At 35.0% G+C, this 13541-nt stretch overlaps 1 protein-coding gene across 1 annotated transcript in view; it reads left to right on the top strand.

Annotated features, from left to right (window-relative positions):
* Nucleotides 1-2827: 2827 nt before the first annotated feature.
* Nucleotides 2828-13541, top strand: part of LOC129738961 (forkhead box protein K1-like) — an 82350-nt gene continuing 71636 nt past the window's right edge. The window contains exon 1 of the mRNA XM_055730303.1: nucleotides 2828-3026. The gene's annotated coding sequence lies outside the window, so the exon portion shown is untranslated. The remainder of the gene's footprint in view (nucleotides 3027-13541) is intronic.

The following is a 13541-nucleotide window of genomic DNA, read 5'->3' on the forward strand; positions in this document are numbered from 1 at the left end:
TATTCATAAGTTTGCTATTTACATTATTTCTTTAATACTCCACTGGTCAAGCCGCTTAAGCTTAGGCTACTTATACCTAAACTAATCTAAATATTCTATCAAACTTAAATAACAAAAATGACTATATTACAGATGTCTCTTTTTTTTAAATCAAAGTAAAATTGAAGTTATAATATAAAGATGTTATAAGATTTTAGAAGTGTTGATAAGAAATGAGGTTGCAAAAGATGTTCTTTTATCAAGGAATATTTAAAGAAGGTAGTGTCGAGGCAGCCCTGCTTTAGTATTAGTACACACTGTGACGTCACAATCACGAAAAATCTGTTAATTTACTAGGAAATTTGTCTTTTTCGTTGATAATTTGAAGAATTTGCTGGAAATGTTCCACTTTTAATACCTGTTATTCTAGAAGGATTCTTGCTCTTCAAGCTTGGTACGAAAAAAATTGGATTTTTAAGTAATTTTTTTATGAAATAGACCATCGAAGTTCGAAAAAATGGTGGATTTTCCCTATACTCAAATTTGCAAAACTTTAAAATTAGTTCAAATTCTTCCATGAAAATGATCAAGTCAGTGCAGTTTAAGATCCTTATTACAAAAAAGTTATCAAAAAACAAACTTTTTTTAAAAACACAATTATTTATTTGCGTTTTAGTAAATCGAGTTAACAATAATCAATTGATGTTAATTGTTCTACATAAGAATTGAATATGGTAAACCGATTGGATAAAAATCATGACAATCAGTTGAACACTCAATAACCACCAGCTAGACCTTTTTAAAGTAGATTTTATCTTCGTTTTTGAACGTTTTAGCTTCAAGATGACATTGCGTTCATTGTTAAAACGAGAAATAAAACATAATGCAATCTTTAAAGGACCAGAAAATTTCATAACATAGTGAAATAGAGGTCTTACAACACAATCAAAATGAAATTGGAATCCATTTTCATTCTAAAACATGTTTTTCTTTGAAATTTCTGCCATTCGCATATAAATTTTCGATACATTCGTTTTTGTGACGTCACAAAAAAAATCCAATATGGCTCTCGACACTACCTTATTTAAATATTCCTTGTTCTTTTATAAGCTTTTTCAGTTGAACGTTACTATTAAAAGATCCACATTGTTGTTGTTGTTGTTGTTGTTTTCAAAATAATTGAAAAATTTAACGCCACTAAAGGCAAGAGAACGTTCACCAGATCAGATGGAAATTGCCAAAGCCTCTTTGTGCCGAACAAAATCTGAAAGGTAAATTCCAGCTGGATCACCGGAAATGATCTGCATTCTTTCACTCTTTATTTCACGCAGGGAGAACAACAGGATTGGAGTACAGAAAAAATGCCTTCCAATAACCGCAGCGGTATGTGCAAATATTTAGTGATAGCTTCATATGCCGGGCATGGCTTGAATAAAATGTCTCTATGCCGAACTGTGTGTTTATCGGGATAAAAATAAAGCTGCAAAAAAACGCTCCATTAAAGGCAGAGAGAGTGATGTGATGATTCATCCACCTGTCTTTCGGTTCAATGTATGATTTTGTTATTACGTCGTCGTCGCGTTTGGATAAACTGTTGATTGTACAGGTTGTTTAATTTGCATGTTTGTAAACACTCGGGGTAACATGAATGAAGTTATCGCGTAAAACACAGACCCAGGACTCCATTAAATGCATGAACAATATTGTTTCAATCAATTTTTGAAATTAGTTCAATGTCCTCAATAGTATACCTTTTTAGGAAACAAATTTCTGTGAGTTAATATTCTTTAAGCTGTCTCTTATGTCATGATGCTTTGTTTTTTATTGTGTAGAATTTATCATGGAAATTTAAAAATAAAACAATGTCCTGAATAAAATCGATACAAATAGTGATCTCAAATTATATTATTCAGTTAAAACATAGGACGCTTAAGCAATTATGACAATGAAGAGCTTTCGGAGCTGCGGAGGGGAAAAAAAGCTTTTCGATGACGTTCGGTAAAAAGCTCAATACAGGGTGTCCCAAAATATTGGTGATGCACGTAAATAAAATAAACCATTGATCAGGCTTACCAATACCCAAAAACACTTTGGCGGCAAAATACTAATGGTTTTGGTAGAGCCAATTTTATAAAGCATTCATTGCGGTTTGTTTAAATGGTCATTTTTCTTTAGAACAATTCGTATAGAAAATCAGTGTGTTGTCTATTCCACCGTGCGCCATATTTCATTCACATCACGGGAATTCCATATCTTAACTTTTTGTTTTGTAATTTCTTTGTTTGAAATGGCTCATACCATGAGGCTTTAAGAAGCCAAACTCGTTTTTATATTTTTACATTTATTCAAGTCTTGATCATCAATTTCCTAACTTTATATGCGGAAAATTTTAAGTAACCTAAATAAAATTATTAATTCGAATGGTTTTGAGCTATTTTCATTGATTGTGATTTCAATGGACCTAAAATTTAAAGCAATTTCCTTGCTCTAAGAATTTTGCATGAAATTTATATGTAGCAGTATCGGGGTGCTTCATTCTTAATATTTCTCTTGTATATTGACAAACTTTATCATATTTTTAAGCGCTCGAAAAACTACAATCTTTATTCAAATTAAAGTTTTTAGAATAATTTGGAAGTCAAATCCATTTGACTCAAAATTCAGGTCGCTCTCATTTCGATTGATGTCCTAACAGAATAATTATCCCTAAACGCACAAACTTAACTTAAGCGTGCATTATTTTTGTGTCGTTCATATGGTCATCTCTTTCTCCCCTACGTATGCTATATGTACACGAAAGCTCTCGACAAGCGAGAGTGAGAAGCAGCCAACAAACTTTGCACAATTTCAAAGTGGTGATCGGAAGAAAACCTCGTGTTTGGATTTTCTCGTGCGAATATTCGCACAAAAAATTGTGAAAATACAGTTATTGCCGTGTTAAAATAGTGAAATTACTTCCCCCTGTCGATCAAAGTGCCGGTAGTGTTTGTTTTCCAGCGATTGTGCTATCGCTCTGGTGGAAAAGCAGCCGAATCAATTTGTTGAAGGTAAGGGAAAAACAACAACGCACCCTTTGCAGAACAGAATCATCGATTTTGCCTTTATTATGGTCGGCTTCTGTGCGATGTTTTCCTGTAAAGCGATAGCTTGCGTGTTGGTGTTGGTGAGTGGTTGTGGGATAATTGAATGGAATTTCATCGCCCGCATTGTTTACTTTTTAGAATAGCCATTCTAAATCGTTACTTTAAACTATAATTTTAATATATGACATAGGATTGAATAAGCCCAAGAGGCTTAAAATACCAGAAAATATAACATATGAAACGGCGTAAATTCTACTAATATTATTCACTGGGCTTCAAAAGGGTTCTTAATGATTATATTATATACATTACTTGTGTTACAATAGAAACTTTTGTTTAAGATGTGAAATGTTGCTCTATATTTGATGAAGATATGATTCTTCAATTGTGATTTTTATTTATGGAAACCTTCAAGTTACCAAAACAATGAAACCTAATCATTGAGGTCGAGTAAAATACTTTGTAAAAATATATGACTGTAGATTAATGACACATATTCATCAGCTATTTTTAAAAGCTTTTCATTTGGTCCGTAAATATCGTAAATATTGATTGCTCGTCCATTAGATTATTTCTTTTATTTAATTATAAAATTATCATATATCCAGAACATTGGATTTGGAATTTCATTGTCTCATCAGGAAACCGTAAAAAACAGGAATTTCAGCATTTCCCCGGGAAAATGGTCATGTTTTGAAATTTTCTACGGAATTAGAAAAAAAAATTAAATAATTTTTTTAATTTGAAAATAGTTTTCGACAGTTTTAACATGAACATGTGTACCTTTTAAAAATTGATTTTCAAGTTTATTCGGATTAACATTTTTAATCTTTCTTTTCGTTCAGCAAACGAAGTTTAAATAAACTTAAAAAAAAACTTTTTCTGTGATCTGTCGAAAAATAGTCTTCATCCTAATAAAAAAAATCTCGTTACATTTTTTCCAATAATCGAAAATATTAGGCGGCATCCATAAATTACGTAACGCAAACACTGCACTTTTTTGACCCCTTCTCCCCCGTATGTCACAAATGATAACCCCCCCCCTCCATCTTCTCAAGTTTTAAAATACTGATATTCGAAGATCAAAAAAAGATTTCAACATAATTTTGTTTAACGTTCTTCAAAACGGAATTAACATCTATCCAAACCAAATCGCTTCTTAGTACTCATTGATGCTTTCTGATAAAATAAATTGATTGTCTTATTACGAGTTGTTCTGTGTTTTTTCACTAATGATTACCTAGTTTACTTCATTTTGTTAAAGGAGCATAACTTTTTATGCAAAATATACTCCACTTAGTAATATTCCGTACCCTAAGTTGCAATGGGTTAACGGCTGCGGTGTGTATGTTTGTGAAAATGATGGATCAACCCATCATTTTCCTGACAGTGTCGTTACACACAATCTTGTTAAACATGGTGTCATAATATGGCCTAAATTAGAAGAGGAGCTGGACATCTTTATTTAGTTTAAATTCAGCAGAAGGTTCAAAGATGTCTATTATTTTTTTTCATGATCCATGTTGATAAGATGAATGGGAGTTGAAACACTTGCCCTCCCTTCCGCAGAACAATCGCAACATTTGGTAGTGAAAGTATCACAATTTACCATAATAAAAGTTGATACTTTCAATAGGGCATAATTCGTTTGGTTAGGTAGTTAGATGGTTTAGTCTTGTAGAATTAAAAATAGAGAAAACGTGTGAAAAGTATTACGATGTTAGGTAAAGGTTATGGTATTCGCCTCCCCAATGCTCTAGTAAGTGTGTATTTGCGGTTTATGAATTTCGTTGGCTTATTCTTAAATCAAGCATTTTACAAGAACTAGAGGCTCATTGGATGGGAATGCTGTTGTTGGAAAATGTTATATTTCATTTGGTAAGACGTTTTTTTTTGCTTTTTATTTAATTATTCATTTTTAGCAAATCTTTACGTTTTTCGGTTTAGTTTGAAATTCATCTATGGAAGTATATATTAGAATGTACGGTTTTGAAGAATAACAATGAGTAGGTAGTCCTAATTACTGATTTCGGGCATTTTACAATAGGCATGCGGTATATTTTAATAGAACCCCTATGTAGATTTTTTTAAATTATGATGGATTTTAACATTCAACTATGTGAGGTAGGTAGGGTAGGGCGTTGCTCAAACGGTAAGATGTGCTCTTATATCCATATTCTGGTAAATTTTCATGATTTTGTGATGTTGTGATAGGAATAAGGTAGCTTACTTCTACTATTAATTTGAGCTAGAATTTTTATTAGTTTGAAATAGGCTTGCTCCAAAAAGCAAAACAAACTCTCACATCCATATTTTGGTAAAATAGTATGATTAGCAATGAAATGGAAAAACTCTAAAAAGAAAAACAAAAATTTCAAAATTTAGAAAATGAAAGGCAAAAAATTAGGGAAAAACAGCAAATAACACTTCAATTACTTCATGCAAGAACTAATTCCTTCCTTTATATTTCTCTTTCCTCTACTTTTCTCTTTCTTTTATTTTCATATACCCCTGCGCATACGATTCGGAGTCATATGATGACTGGACCCCGAGACAACTATCACGAAACCCATCACACATACCAGTGGAATTGGGGCGGAGACACGAAGCAGACGTTCAACAGACGACGACGAAGGAAGGAAAAACATATAAGATAAGTTAAAATGATTCCTTTAATAACACAAAAATTAAATGTAGTTAGATGCGTGGGGAGTATGTAGAGGCCAGTCTCGAACCCGCCCATGTCCTTCCTCCAACTGGTATCGGGAGGGGTTGGTTTATTATCTTGAACTGCATTTTATCCATATTCCATGGATATAATGAAGTGCTTGATGGTTTAACCAACGTCTCAAGATCGCTTACTATTCTACGCTGCCTTCTCTAAACTTTAAATTTTCTTCTCCAAACTATTCTAATTTTCATTTCCAGCGTCAGCTCCCCGAGCTATTTAAACGCCATAAAAAAAAAAAAAAAAAAAAAAATATACTCCACTTAGTAATATTCATCGGAGTTAGCAAAATTGCATTTTAAATCCATTGAAAAAAATAGTATAATTTCCGGTTTAAGGTTGAACTGAGTTCTTGGGGGTAAATGTACCTAATATCCGGTTTTCCAACGGTTATTTCACAGATATTCAATACACTTTTTAAGGTGTCTATCTCAGAATCTTTAAAGAGGAAAGTTTACAAACCAGTATCAATCATGTTGAAGCTTACAAATTTTAAGCTGATTTTGGTTTGTTTATCATTCTGCAAAAATTGCATGACGTCAAAATAGCTGCGACTAAGTACACTGAAATTTTTAAGGAAAAAATCGTTACGTAACGATGCGCATACCTACCCCCCTCCCCCCTCCCCCATGTCACAAATCTTAACGCTCGAGCTTACTCCCTCCCCCCTCCCCCTAGGAACGTTACGTAATTTATGGATGCCCCCTTAGGAAAATTTGTAGCTTTTTTAAATTTTGTTTGACTTTTGATACCATTTCTTTTCTAACAAAAAATATCATCAGTGCAAAATAATTGAAGAACGTTGGTCTATTCATACCATTTCTGTTTTCACAATTTTTCAAAAATCAAAATTAATTAATTACCTAAAAGATGTTTTAAAATCCGGAAGCTACTTTTGTGATTATTTTCCATAATTAACGACTTACACATGAATCTGTCTTTTTCTTAATGAAATGTTCAATCGATATGGTTTCTATTTTCTATTTCAAAACGCTTTTTGTGGTCTATTTTTTAAATGGTGAAATATGTACTTAGCTTAACGAACCAAATGCTTCAAATCTGTCTTCAGTGCGGATAGAATATGTACCAAAAAATAATGAAAAATATGTACTTTTGAGGATAAATCTACTTGGGGCTACCATATTTACTGCTGTTATTGATTTTTTTTGCAAAAATAACTGCCAAAAGTGGTGGCGATGATCCGATCGGATCGGAGAAGAGGTGGTTTTGCCAGAAAATCAGGAAAAAAAAGAAATAAAATGCGGCTCTTCTTAGATATTCAATCCAAATAAAGGCGAAATAACGGTGCTGTAGACTAGGATTGTTCGATCTTCAGGAAAAGATCGACCTCTAAGATCGATTCAGATGAACGGTACTGGGATCGATCTATCTAAAAAATCGTAGCTTGAAATTCGATCTCCGATTAATCGATCTTTTCCATTTGTAACAAGAGGGAGCGGCTTTTTATGAAAATATGCAAAAAAAGGACACAAAATTTCAAAGTTTTATAATCTTTCTATAAAAATTCCTAGCGCTTTAATGTAAGATTCACCGGGGTGAGTGGAGACTCGGAGTAAGTGGTGACGATAGCTTTTCAAACGTGCTCTATTTTTTTTAAACTTTTAATGCAGTATGTTAAATTTACTTGTAAATTATTCATAAACTGTATAAAAAAGGTACGTTTCCGACAATAACGGATTTTGACAGCGTCGTTTTGTTTACTTTAGAGTTTTGACCGAGGGATTGCAGTGGAGAGAGAATTCTTTGCATTTGGAACGGTAATGATCAAAATTCCACAACTGCTTAACAAATCTAACAAATCGCAACAATTTGCAACAATTAGCACATTTTCACTCTCTCCGAGCACCGGTTTCTCTCATTTTAACTTAAACCTTCTGATTCTCTCTAACACATTGTAACAAATTACCACAAATTCAATCATTGGCTGCAAAATTTGTTTGATCATTGCCGATGATTCTCCGTTTCTCTCAGTCCCCTGGTTTTGACTACGATGACGAGTTGATGGGCATAATTTTCAATAACAATTTTCTCGTAAACAAGCTGGTTCCTAATGACAAATTCTACTCTGAAACAATCCTTTCATTCAGAATATCATGTTAGGAAAAGAAAATGATGAAAAAAGAGAGTTTATAAGACACTAAAATTTTGTCTTCAAACTCCTTGGTGTTGGGCCTTCCTTCAAGGGATGGAAATGAGGTTTTTCTTCATAGAGTTCAAAATTTAACAATACAATAATTAAAGAACATTATTTTTTAAACATTATACACTGTGTAATTCTGGATCATTGTACCTTCATCTCAGGTCATTGACCACGGTTATAGCCTAAGGTTGCCAGGTTGCCCGGTTTTATCCGGGTTTGCCCGGATATTTAATACTAAATTTGAGAACAGTCCGGCCCGGCCCGGCCCGGTTGCCCTGATTTCATTGGGCAATGCCCGGATTTTGCCAGGATTTATTCACTTTATTTGGCAAATTAAACAAAAAAAAAAATAACAAAGACCTCCATAACGAAAGTTTTTGAGCAAGTTTTAAAAAACTAATCAGAAAGATTTTTTGGAAGCCTAAAATATGGTTCAAAATCTATCGATGAGTTTTAAAAAAAAAATTTTCATTTTTTTTTTAATTTTCGATGAGGAATTTTTTAGTTTTGAGAAAATTTGCCCGCATATTGCCCGGATTTATGGTCGTCAATTTGAAATCGTGATAAACCCATAAACCTTCATAAAAACCTAAAGCTGATTTTGAATCAATTTCCTTCATTCATTCAAGGCCTAAGATGTGGCTAAGTTATTCTTGTAAGAGAAATACAACGTTTTCAAACATTGAATTCGACAATTTATAGGAATTCCAAAAAATAAGATTACAACTTCGTTTAACATCATTTCAAAAAGTCATTGAATATTGGATATTAAAATTTTAACTCATTCAACAACCTTGTTGAAGACTGCGAAATAATTTTAAATACGGTTCCAAAAATGTAAAAGATTTAATTTAGTTCAGTTTTTCTTTAAAATTTCGTCAAAACTACCGATTTTGCTTGTTTGGAAAAACTAACAAAATAACAAATTTCCATAACGTTTTTCTCAGAATTCAAAATAATTCACGGTCTTTGTGAAAGTTGATCATTGAGTCAATTAGTGTTTGTTTTTTACAAGTTTGTTAAATAAGTACACTTATTGAATAACTTATTTTTACCTATTTTTACCTTATTTTCAAAACTAGAATCAATGAATATCTGGATTCAGCGCCCCCGAATAAGTCAAAATCAGTTCTGAGATTCCTTGCACCTCGGAAAAATGTGAATTTCGTTGTCTTGCTCGTTGTGATGCCTTTTTAAGATATTTCATTGGCAAATGATGCCAAACATCGATTGAATTGAGTCATTTAACTAGAAAATTATCTGAAAAAAACTATGAAATCTAAAAAAAATTTCTAGAATCCAAAATTTAAACTGTAACATTGACAAACCAATCTGTATAAAAATCTGAAAAATTGTTTAATTTTTCATGATTTTCAAACCTTGCTCAATATCTCAATTCATACGGAACTTAAAATTTGAAAATTGAAAAATAACCACCGTTTGTAGAAAAAAAAAACTGAGGCTTCACGACAAAATTCATATAAATTGTGTAATAATTTAATTGATCGGCCTAGCGGTGAAAACTGATGTCCTTTTTAGTAGGGACATCTCAAGATTATGATTTTTTTTATAGGTGGATAGAAGGTTAGATGAAATGAAAGAGGTTGAAAATGAGCGGGTAGAATTTATTTAGAAGCATACCATCACATATCAAATTTTTGTTCCTCACGAGCCTACTACTATGAAGCGGTAGATACAGGTAGAGTTGCATCTACCACCCCACTTGCAGTGCGGACGAACAAAAAGATGATGTGTGATCGCTCAGATATAATCCCTTTAACTCAGAAACGCATCTATCGATGTTAAGTCTTCTCAGTTTGTTATCATCGCGCTTTTGTTACATCCGGGGTTTGGATGCGAAACAAGACGGTCGATAGTCTGATAGTGACCTATCACCGATGCTATGATGTCGTGTTTTTCATTTCTTTTTGGCCAAAGTTATTTTAATTTTATGAAGGATTAATCACCGTAATTTAAATTTGTAGATTTAATTGATCGGCCTAGCGGTGAAAAGTGAAGTTAAAGGGAGTATATCTGAGCGATCACATATTATCATCTTTTTGTTCGTCCGCACTGCAAGTTTTCCCTTGTGGGGCGGACCACGCTTGACCTACTAATGTGTGGTGGTAGATGCAACTCTACCTGTATCTACCGCTTCATAGTAGTAGGCCCGTGAGGAACAAAAAATTGATATGTGATGGTATGCTTCTAAATAAATTCTACCCGCTCATTTTCAACCTCTTTCATTTCATCTAACCTTCTATCCACCTATAAAAAAAATTTCATAATCTTGAGATGTCCCTACTAAAAAGGACATCACACATCACCGCTAGGCCGATCAATTAAATCTACAAATATAAATTACGGTGATTAATCCTTCATAAAATTGTGTAATAGGGTAAGTGTTATTTTGGCATGGTCCTTTTCTTGGCATGCCAACATGTCTTTTCATGTTTTTCAGGTCCAAATTGAGCTTAGGAAATTTTGAATATATTTTCATTGCGAAGAGAATAATTTGTTTCAAATCTGTGCATACCGAATTTTTTGATTGTTTGTACTTTAATAAAGAAGTTAGTTTTTTTCGATCTGCATCCAAGGAAATTATGTTGGAAATCACCGTATGAAAATCAGATGAACTCATCTTTCTAGTGCAACTGTTAAATTCACATGCGCTTTCAAACGCGGATATTCATTTGAAAAATTTGCAATAAATACTCATGCTTACAGTTAAACTCGGCAAAAAATCAAAAAATACTAGATAGACTAAAGAGTGAATATTTATTTAGGTTTTGAATAAAAATTTAAAACTAATTTTGTTCCTTTTCTTGGCATGCAACTTCAATCGAAATACACCACCAGTGTTGGAAGCTGGAAAAAATACATTAAAGAGGTATTTTTTGGCTGATGTTTTCCCTAAAACTTCTTTAAAACTACGCACTAATGTTTTCATACTAATTAGGTTGTATGATAAGACCGTTGCTATCAACTTAAGCTTCGAAATAAGTTGGAGAACATAAGTGATTCTACTAACTAAAAGTCATATCCAAGCATTTTAAATGCAAAAATCGCTATTTGGGAACCATGAATCGAAGGTACATTGGTATGCGTGCGAACTGCATTTGCATTGCAGTCTGCCGATCAAAAGCCACGTGGTCTCCTACAGAACACAGTGGTTCGAAATATTGAAAAAAACTAAGTTAAATTAAGCATCTAACAAGACTTAAGAGGTTTTTCTTATCTAAAAATTGTTAGATCGATGGCAATTTATGACTTTAGTATATAAAATACATAACTAATTGAGTTTAGGAATCGTTTTCTATTGCTTGGGAACCATATACCTACTCAGATTTGTTTTTTTGGAATTTTGTTCTAATTTTTTTCATGGAAACAGAAGTTGGAAGTTCAGGAAAATATCGTTTGCTTTCCAATTATTCCTTAAAATATTTGATGTGAGTCGAATTAAAAATTTTTTTTAGCAAGGTTTGCATTCTAATATCTATTTGGCGTGTCAAACCACTGCGCAACACCCCGGGCATTAGAGATGGCTCTTGCTAGAAGCTCATAATCTCAGCTAACAAATTCAAAAGGGCAAAATTTTTAAATACCATTCAAGGAATTTTTCAATTTCTTGTTATGGAGGCTTACCGTAGACGAAGCTACGAAATAAATAACGCTCGAAAATTTTGAATTTGAATTTAGTTTATAATTTTTGCAACATTTTTCACCCACATTTCCCCCATAGCATTTTCATTCAGATTCTATTGCACTTACGGCATCGTCCATGAAGGCGCTGCAGCGCACTGAGTGGCCACGAAGCTTTTCCTCCTCCGCCTTGGTGTGGGCAAACCTCCTCTCGCCGCCTCCGGCATCATGCCCCGAATGATTTTTCCGATGCCTCCGCTGGTACGCCGACCACAGATGCAGTCGAGTAGTGCCGTTGATGATGAATGGCCCAATGCCACAGTTGATCCGATGATAGCAGGTGCAGTCGAAGATTGCAGTCGAAACTGCCGATGATGATACGTGACCAAATGCCACAGTTGATTCGGCGACCACCGATGCAATCGGAAAGTGCAGTCGCAACTGCCGGTGATAGTGGATGGCCCAAGGCCACAGTTGATTCGGCGACCGCAGATGCAGCGAAAAGTGCAGTCGAGACTGCCGACGGTAGTGAATGGCCAAATGCCACAGTCGATTCCACGATCGCAGGTCCAGCCGAAAAGTGCAGTCGAGGCTGCCGATGATGCTGAGTGGCCAAATGCCACAGTTGATTGCATCACTGCAGGTACAGCCGAAAGGTGCAGTCGAAGCTGCCGATGATGATATGTGGCCCGATGCCACAGCTGATTGCAGCACTGCAGGTGCAGTGAGAAATTGCGGCCGGAGCAGCCGATGATGTTGAGTGGCTAGTCCCCACAGTTTGAACCACGACTGCGGGCGCACCGAGTCAGTTATTGCCGAATTTGTCGATGACGGGGTGTTTCTGATTACCACCTTTCCTCCGGCGAGTATAGCAAGAAATTTGCAGCTGGAGCTGCCGGTGATATTAAGAGGCTGGCCACCACAATTGGTGCTACGTCTGCGAGTGCCGTAGAGACGAATCTAGACGCTACGATGATGCTTTATGGCTAACTGCCACCTTTAATATAATTACCATGAGCGCGTAGTAGCCGAGCCGAGACAGGCAGTTGTAGCCGAAATCACTGGTGATATTGAGTGGCCAATTGCCACCTTTTCTCCGGCGAATGTAGCGGAATTAAGGCGATAATAAAAGAAGGCCGCCTATGTTGAGGAAGAGGCGCTTGTGAGCAAAAAGGTTGCAGGTTTTTTCAAAAAATGTCGACTTACCTATGCGACCCTCTTGCTTTTGATTTTTGAAGCTTTGAGCTTCCCTCCACGCTCGGAATCCGCCCTTCTCGGTTGGCGTAAGTTCACCTAAAGTCGGTGGATAGAACCGCATTAATTTTCTGTGAACTATTTGTTCAACGAGGTAATTTTTTTACCTTTCAGTAGACACTTTTCTGCTGCGCTTCCGAAAAGCACGTGACGCGTGTTCTGATACGCACCTTAACGGAGCTGAAACGAAATATATTCGTTTGTGAGTGCTATGTGGTTCTTTGTCAGCTCAATTTCCACATACCTTTTCTAATTGTTGCGTGCTGAGGAATCCCGTTGAGTTATCCTTCCCGGTTTTCTCCGGTTTCTTTCTCGTCCGGCGCACTGACTCACTGGCACTTATCCTCTTGGCGACTTTTAGTTTTTCTTTTCACCCGGAAATGCGGATGACGTTTCGCGGGTTTTCCACCTCACGCTAAACGTGAAAGACTCGTGTATTTTACACGCAGTGTATTCTGTCGTGTTTTTGGGTAAATTTTAACGACACGCTATGAATTATCAACATGGGGATGGGTTTTTTAGTTGCCAAATTATCGTATCATATTATTTAGGACTAGAAACATCTAATGAAATTTAAATTGTAACATTCTTACTTTATGAAGCCAAACTCCACAATATGAAGACAGTTGTTTGGTAGTGAAAATAACCTATGTGTCGCAATCGCATTGCGGAATTTCTGGACTTCCGACTTTTT

The sequence above is a fragment of the Uranotaenia lowii genome, chromosome 1 (genome assembly GCF_029784155.1).
Source record: "Uranotaenia lowii strain MFRU-FL chromosome 1, ASM2978415v1, whole genome shotgun sequence".
Lineage (NCBI taxonomy): Eukaryota > Metazoa > Arthropoda > Insecta > Diptera > Culicidae > Uranotaenia > Uranotaenia lowii.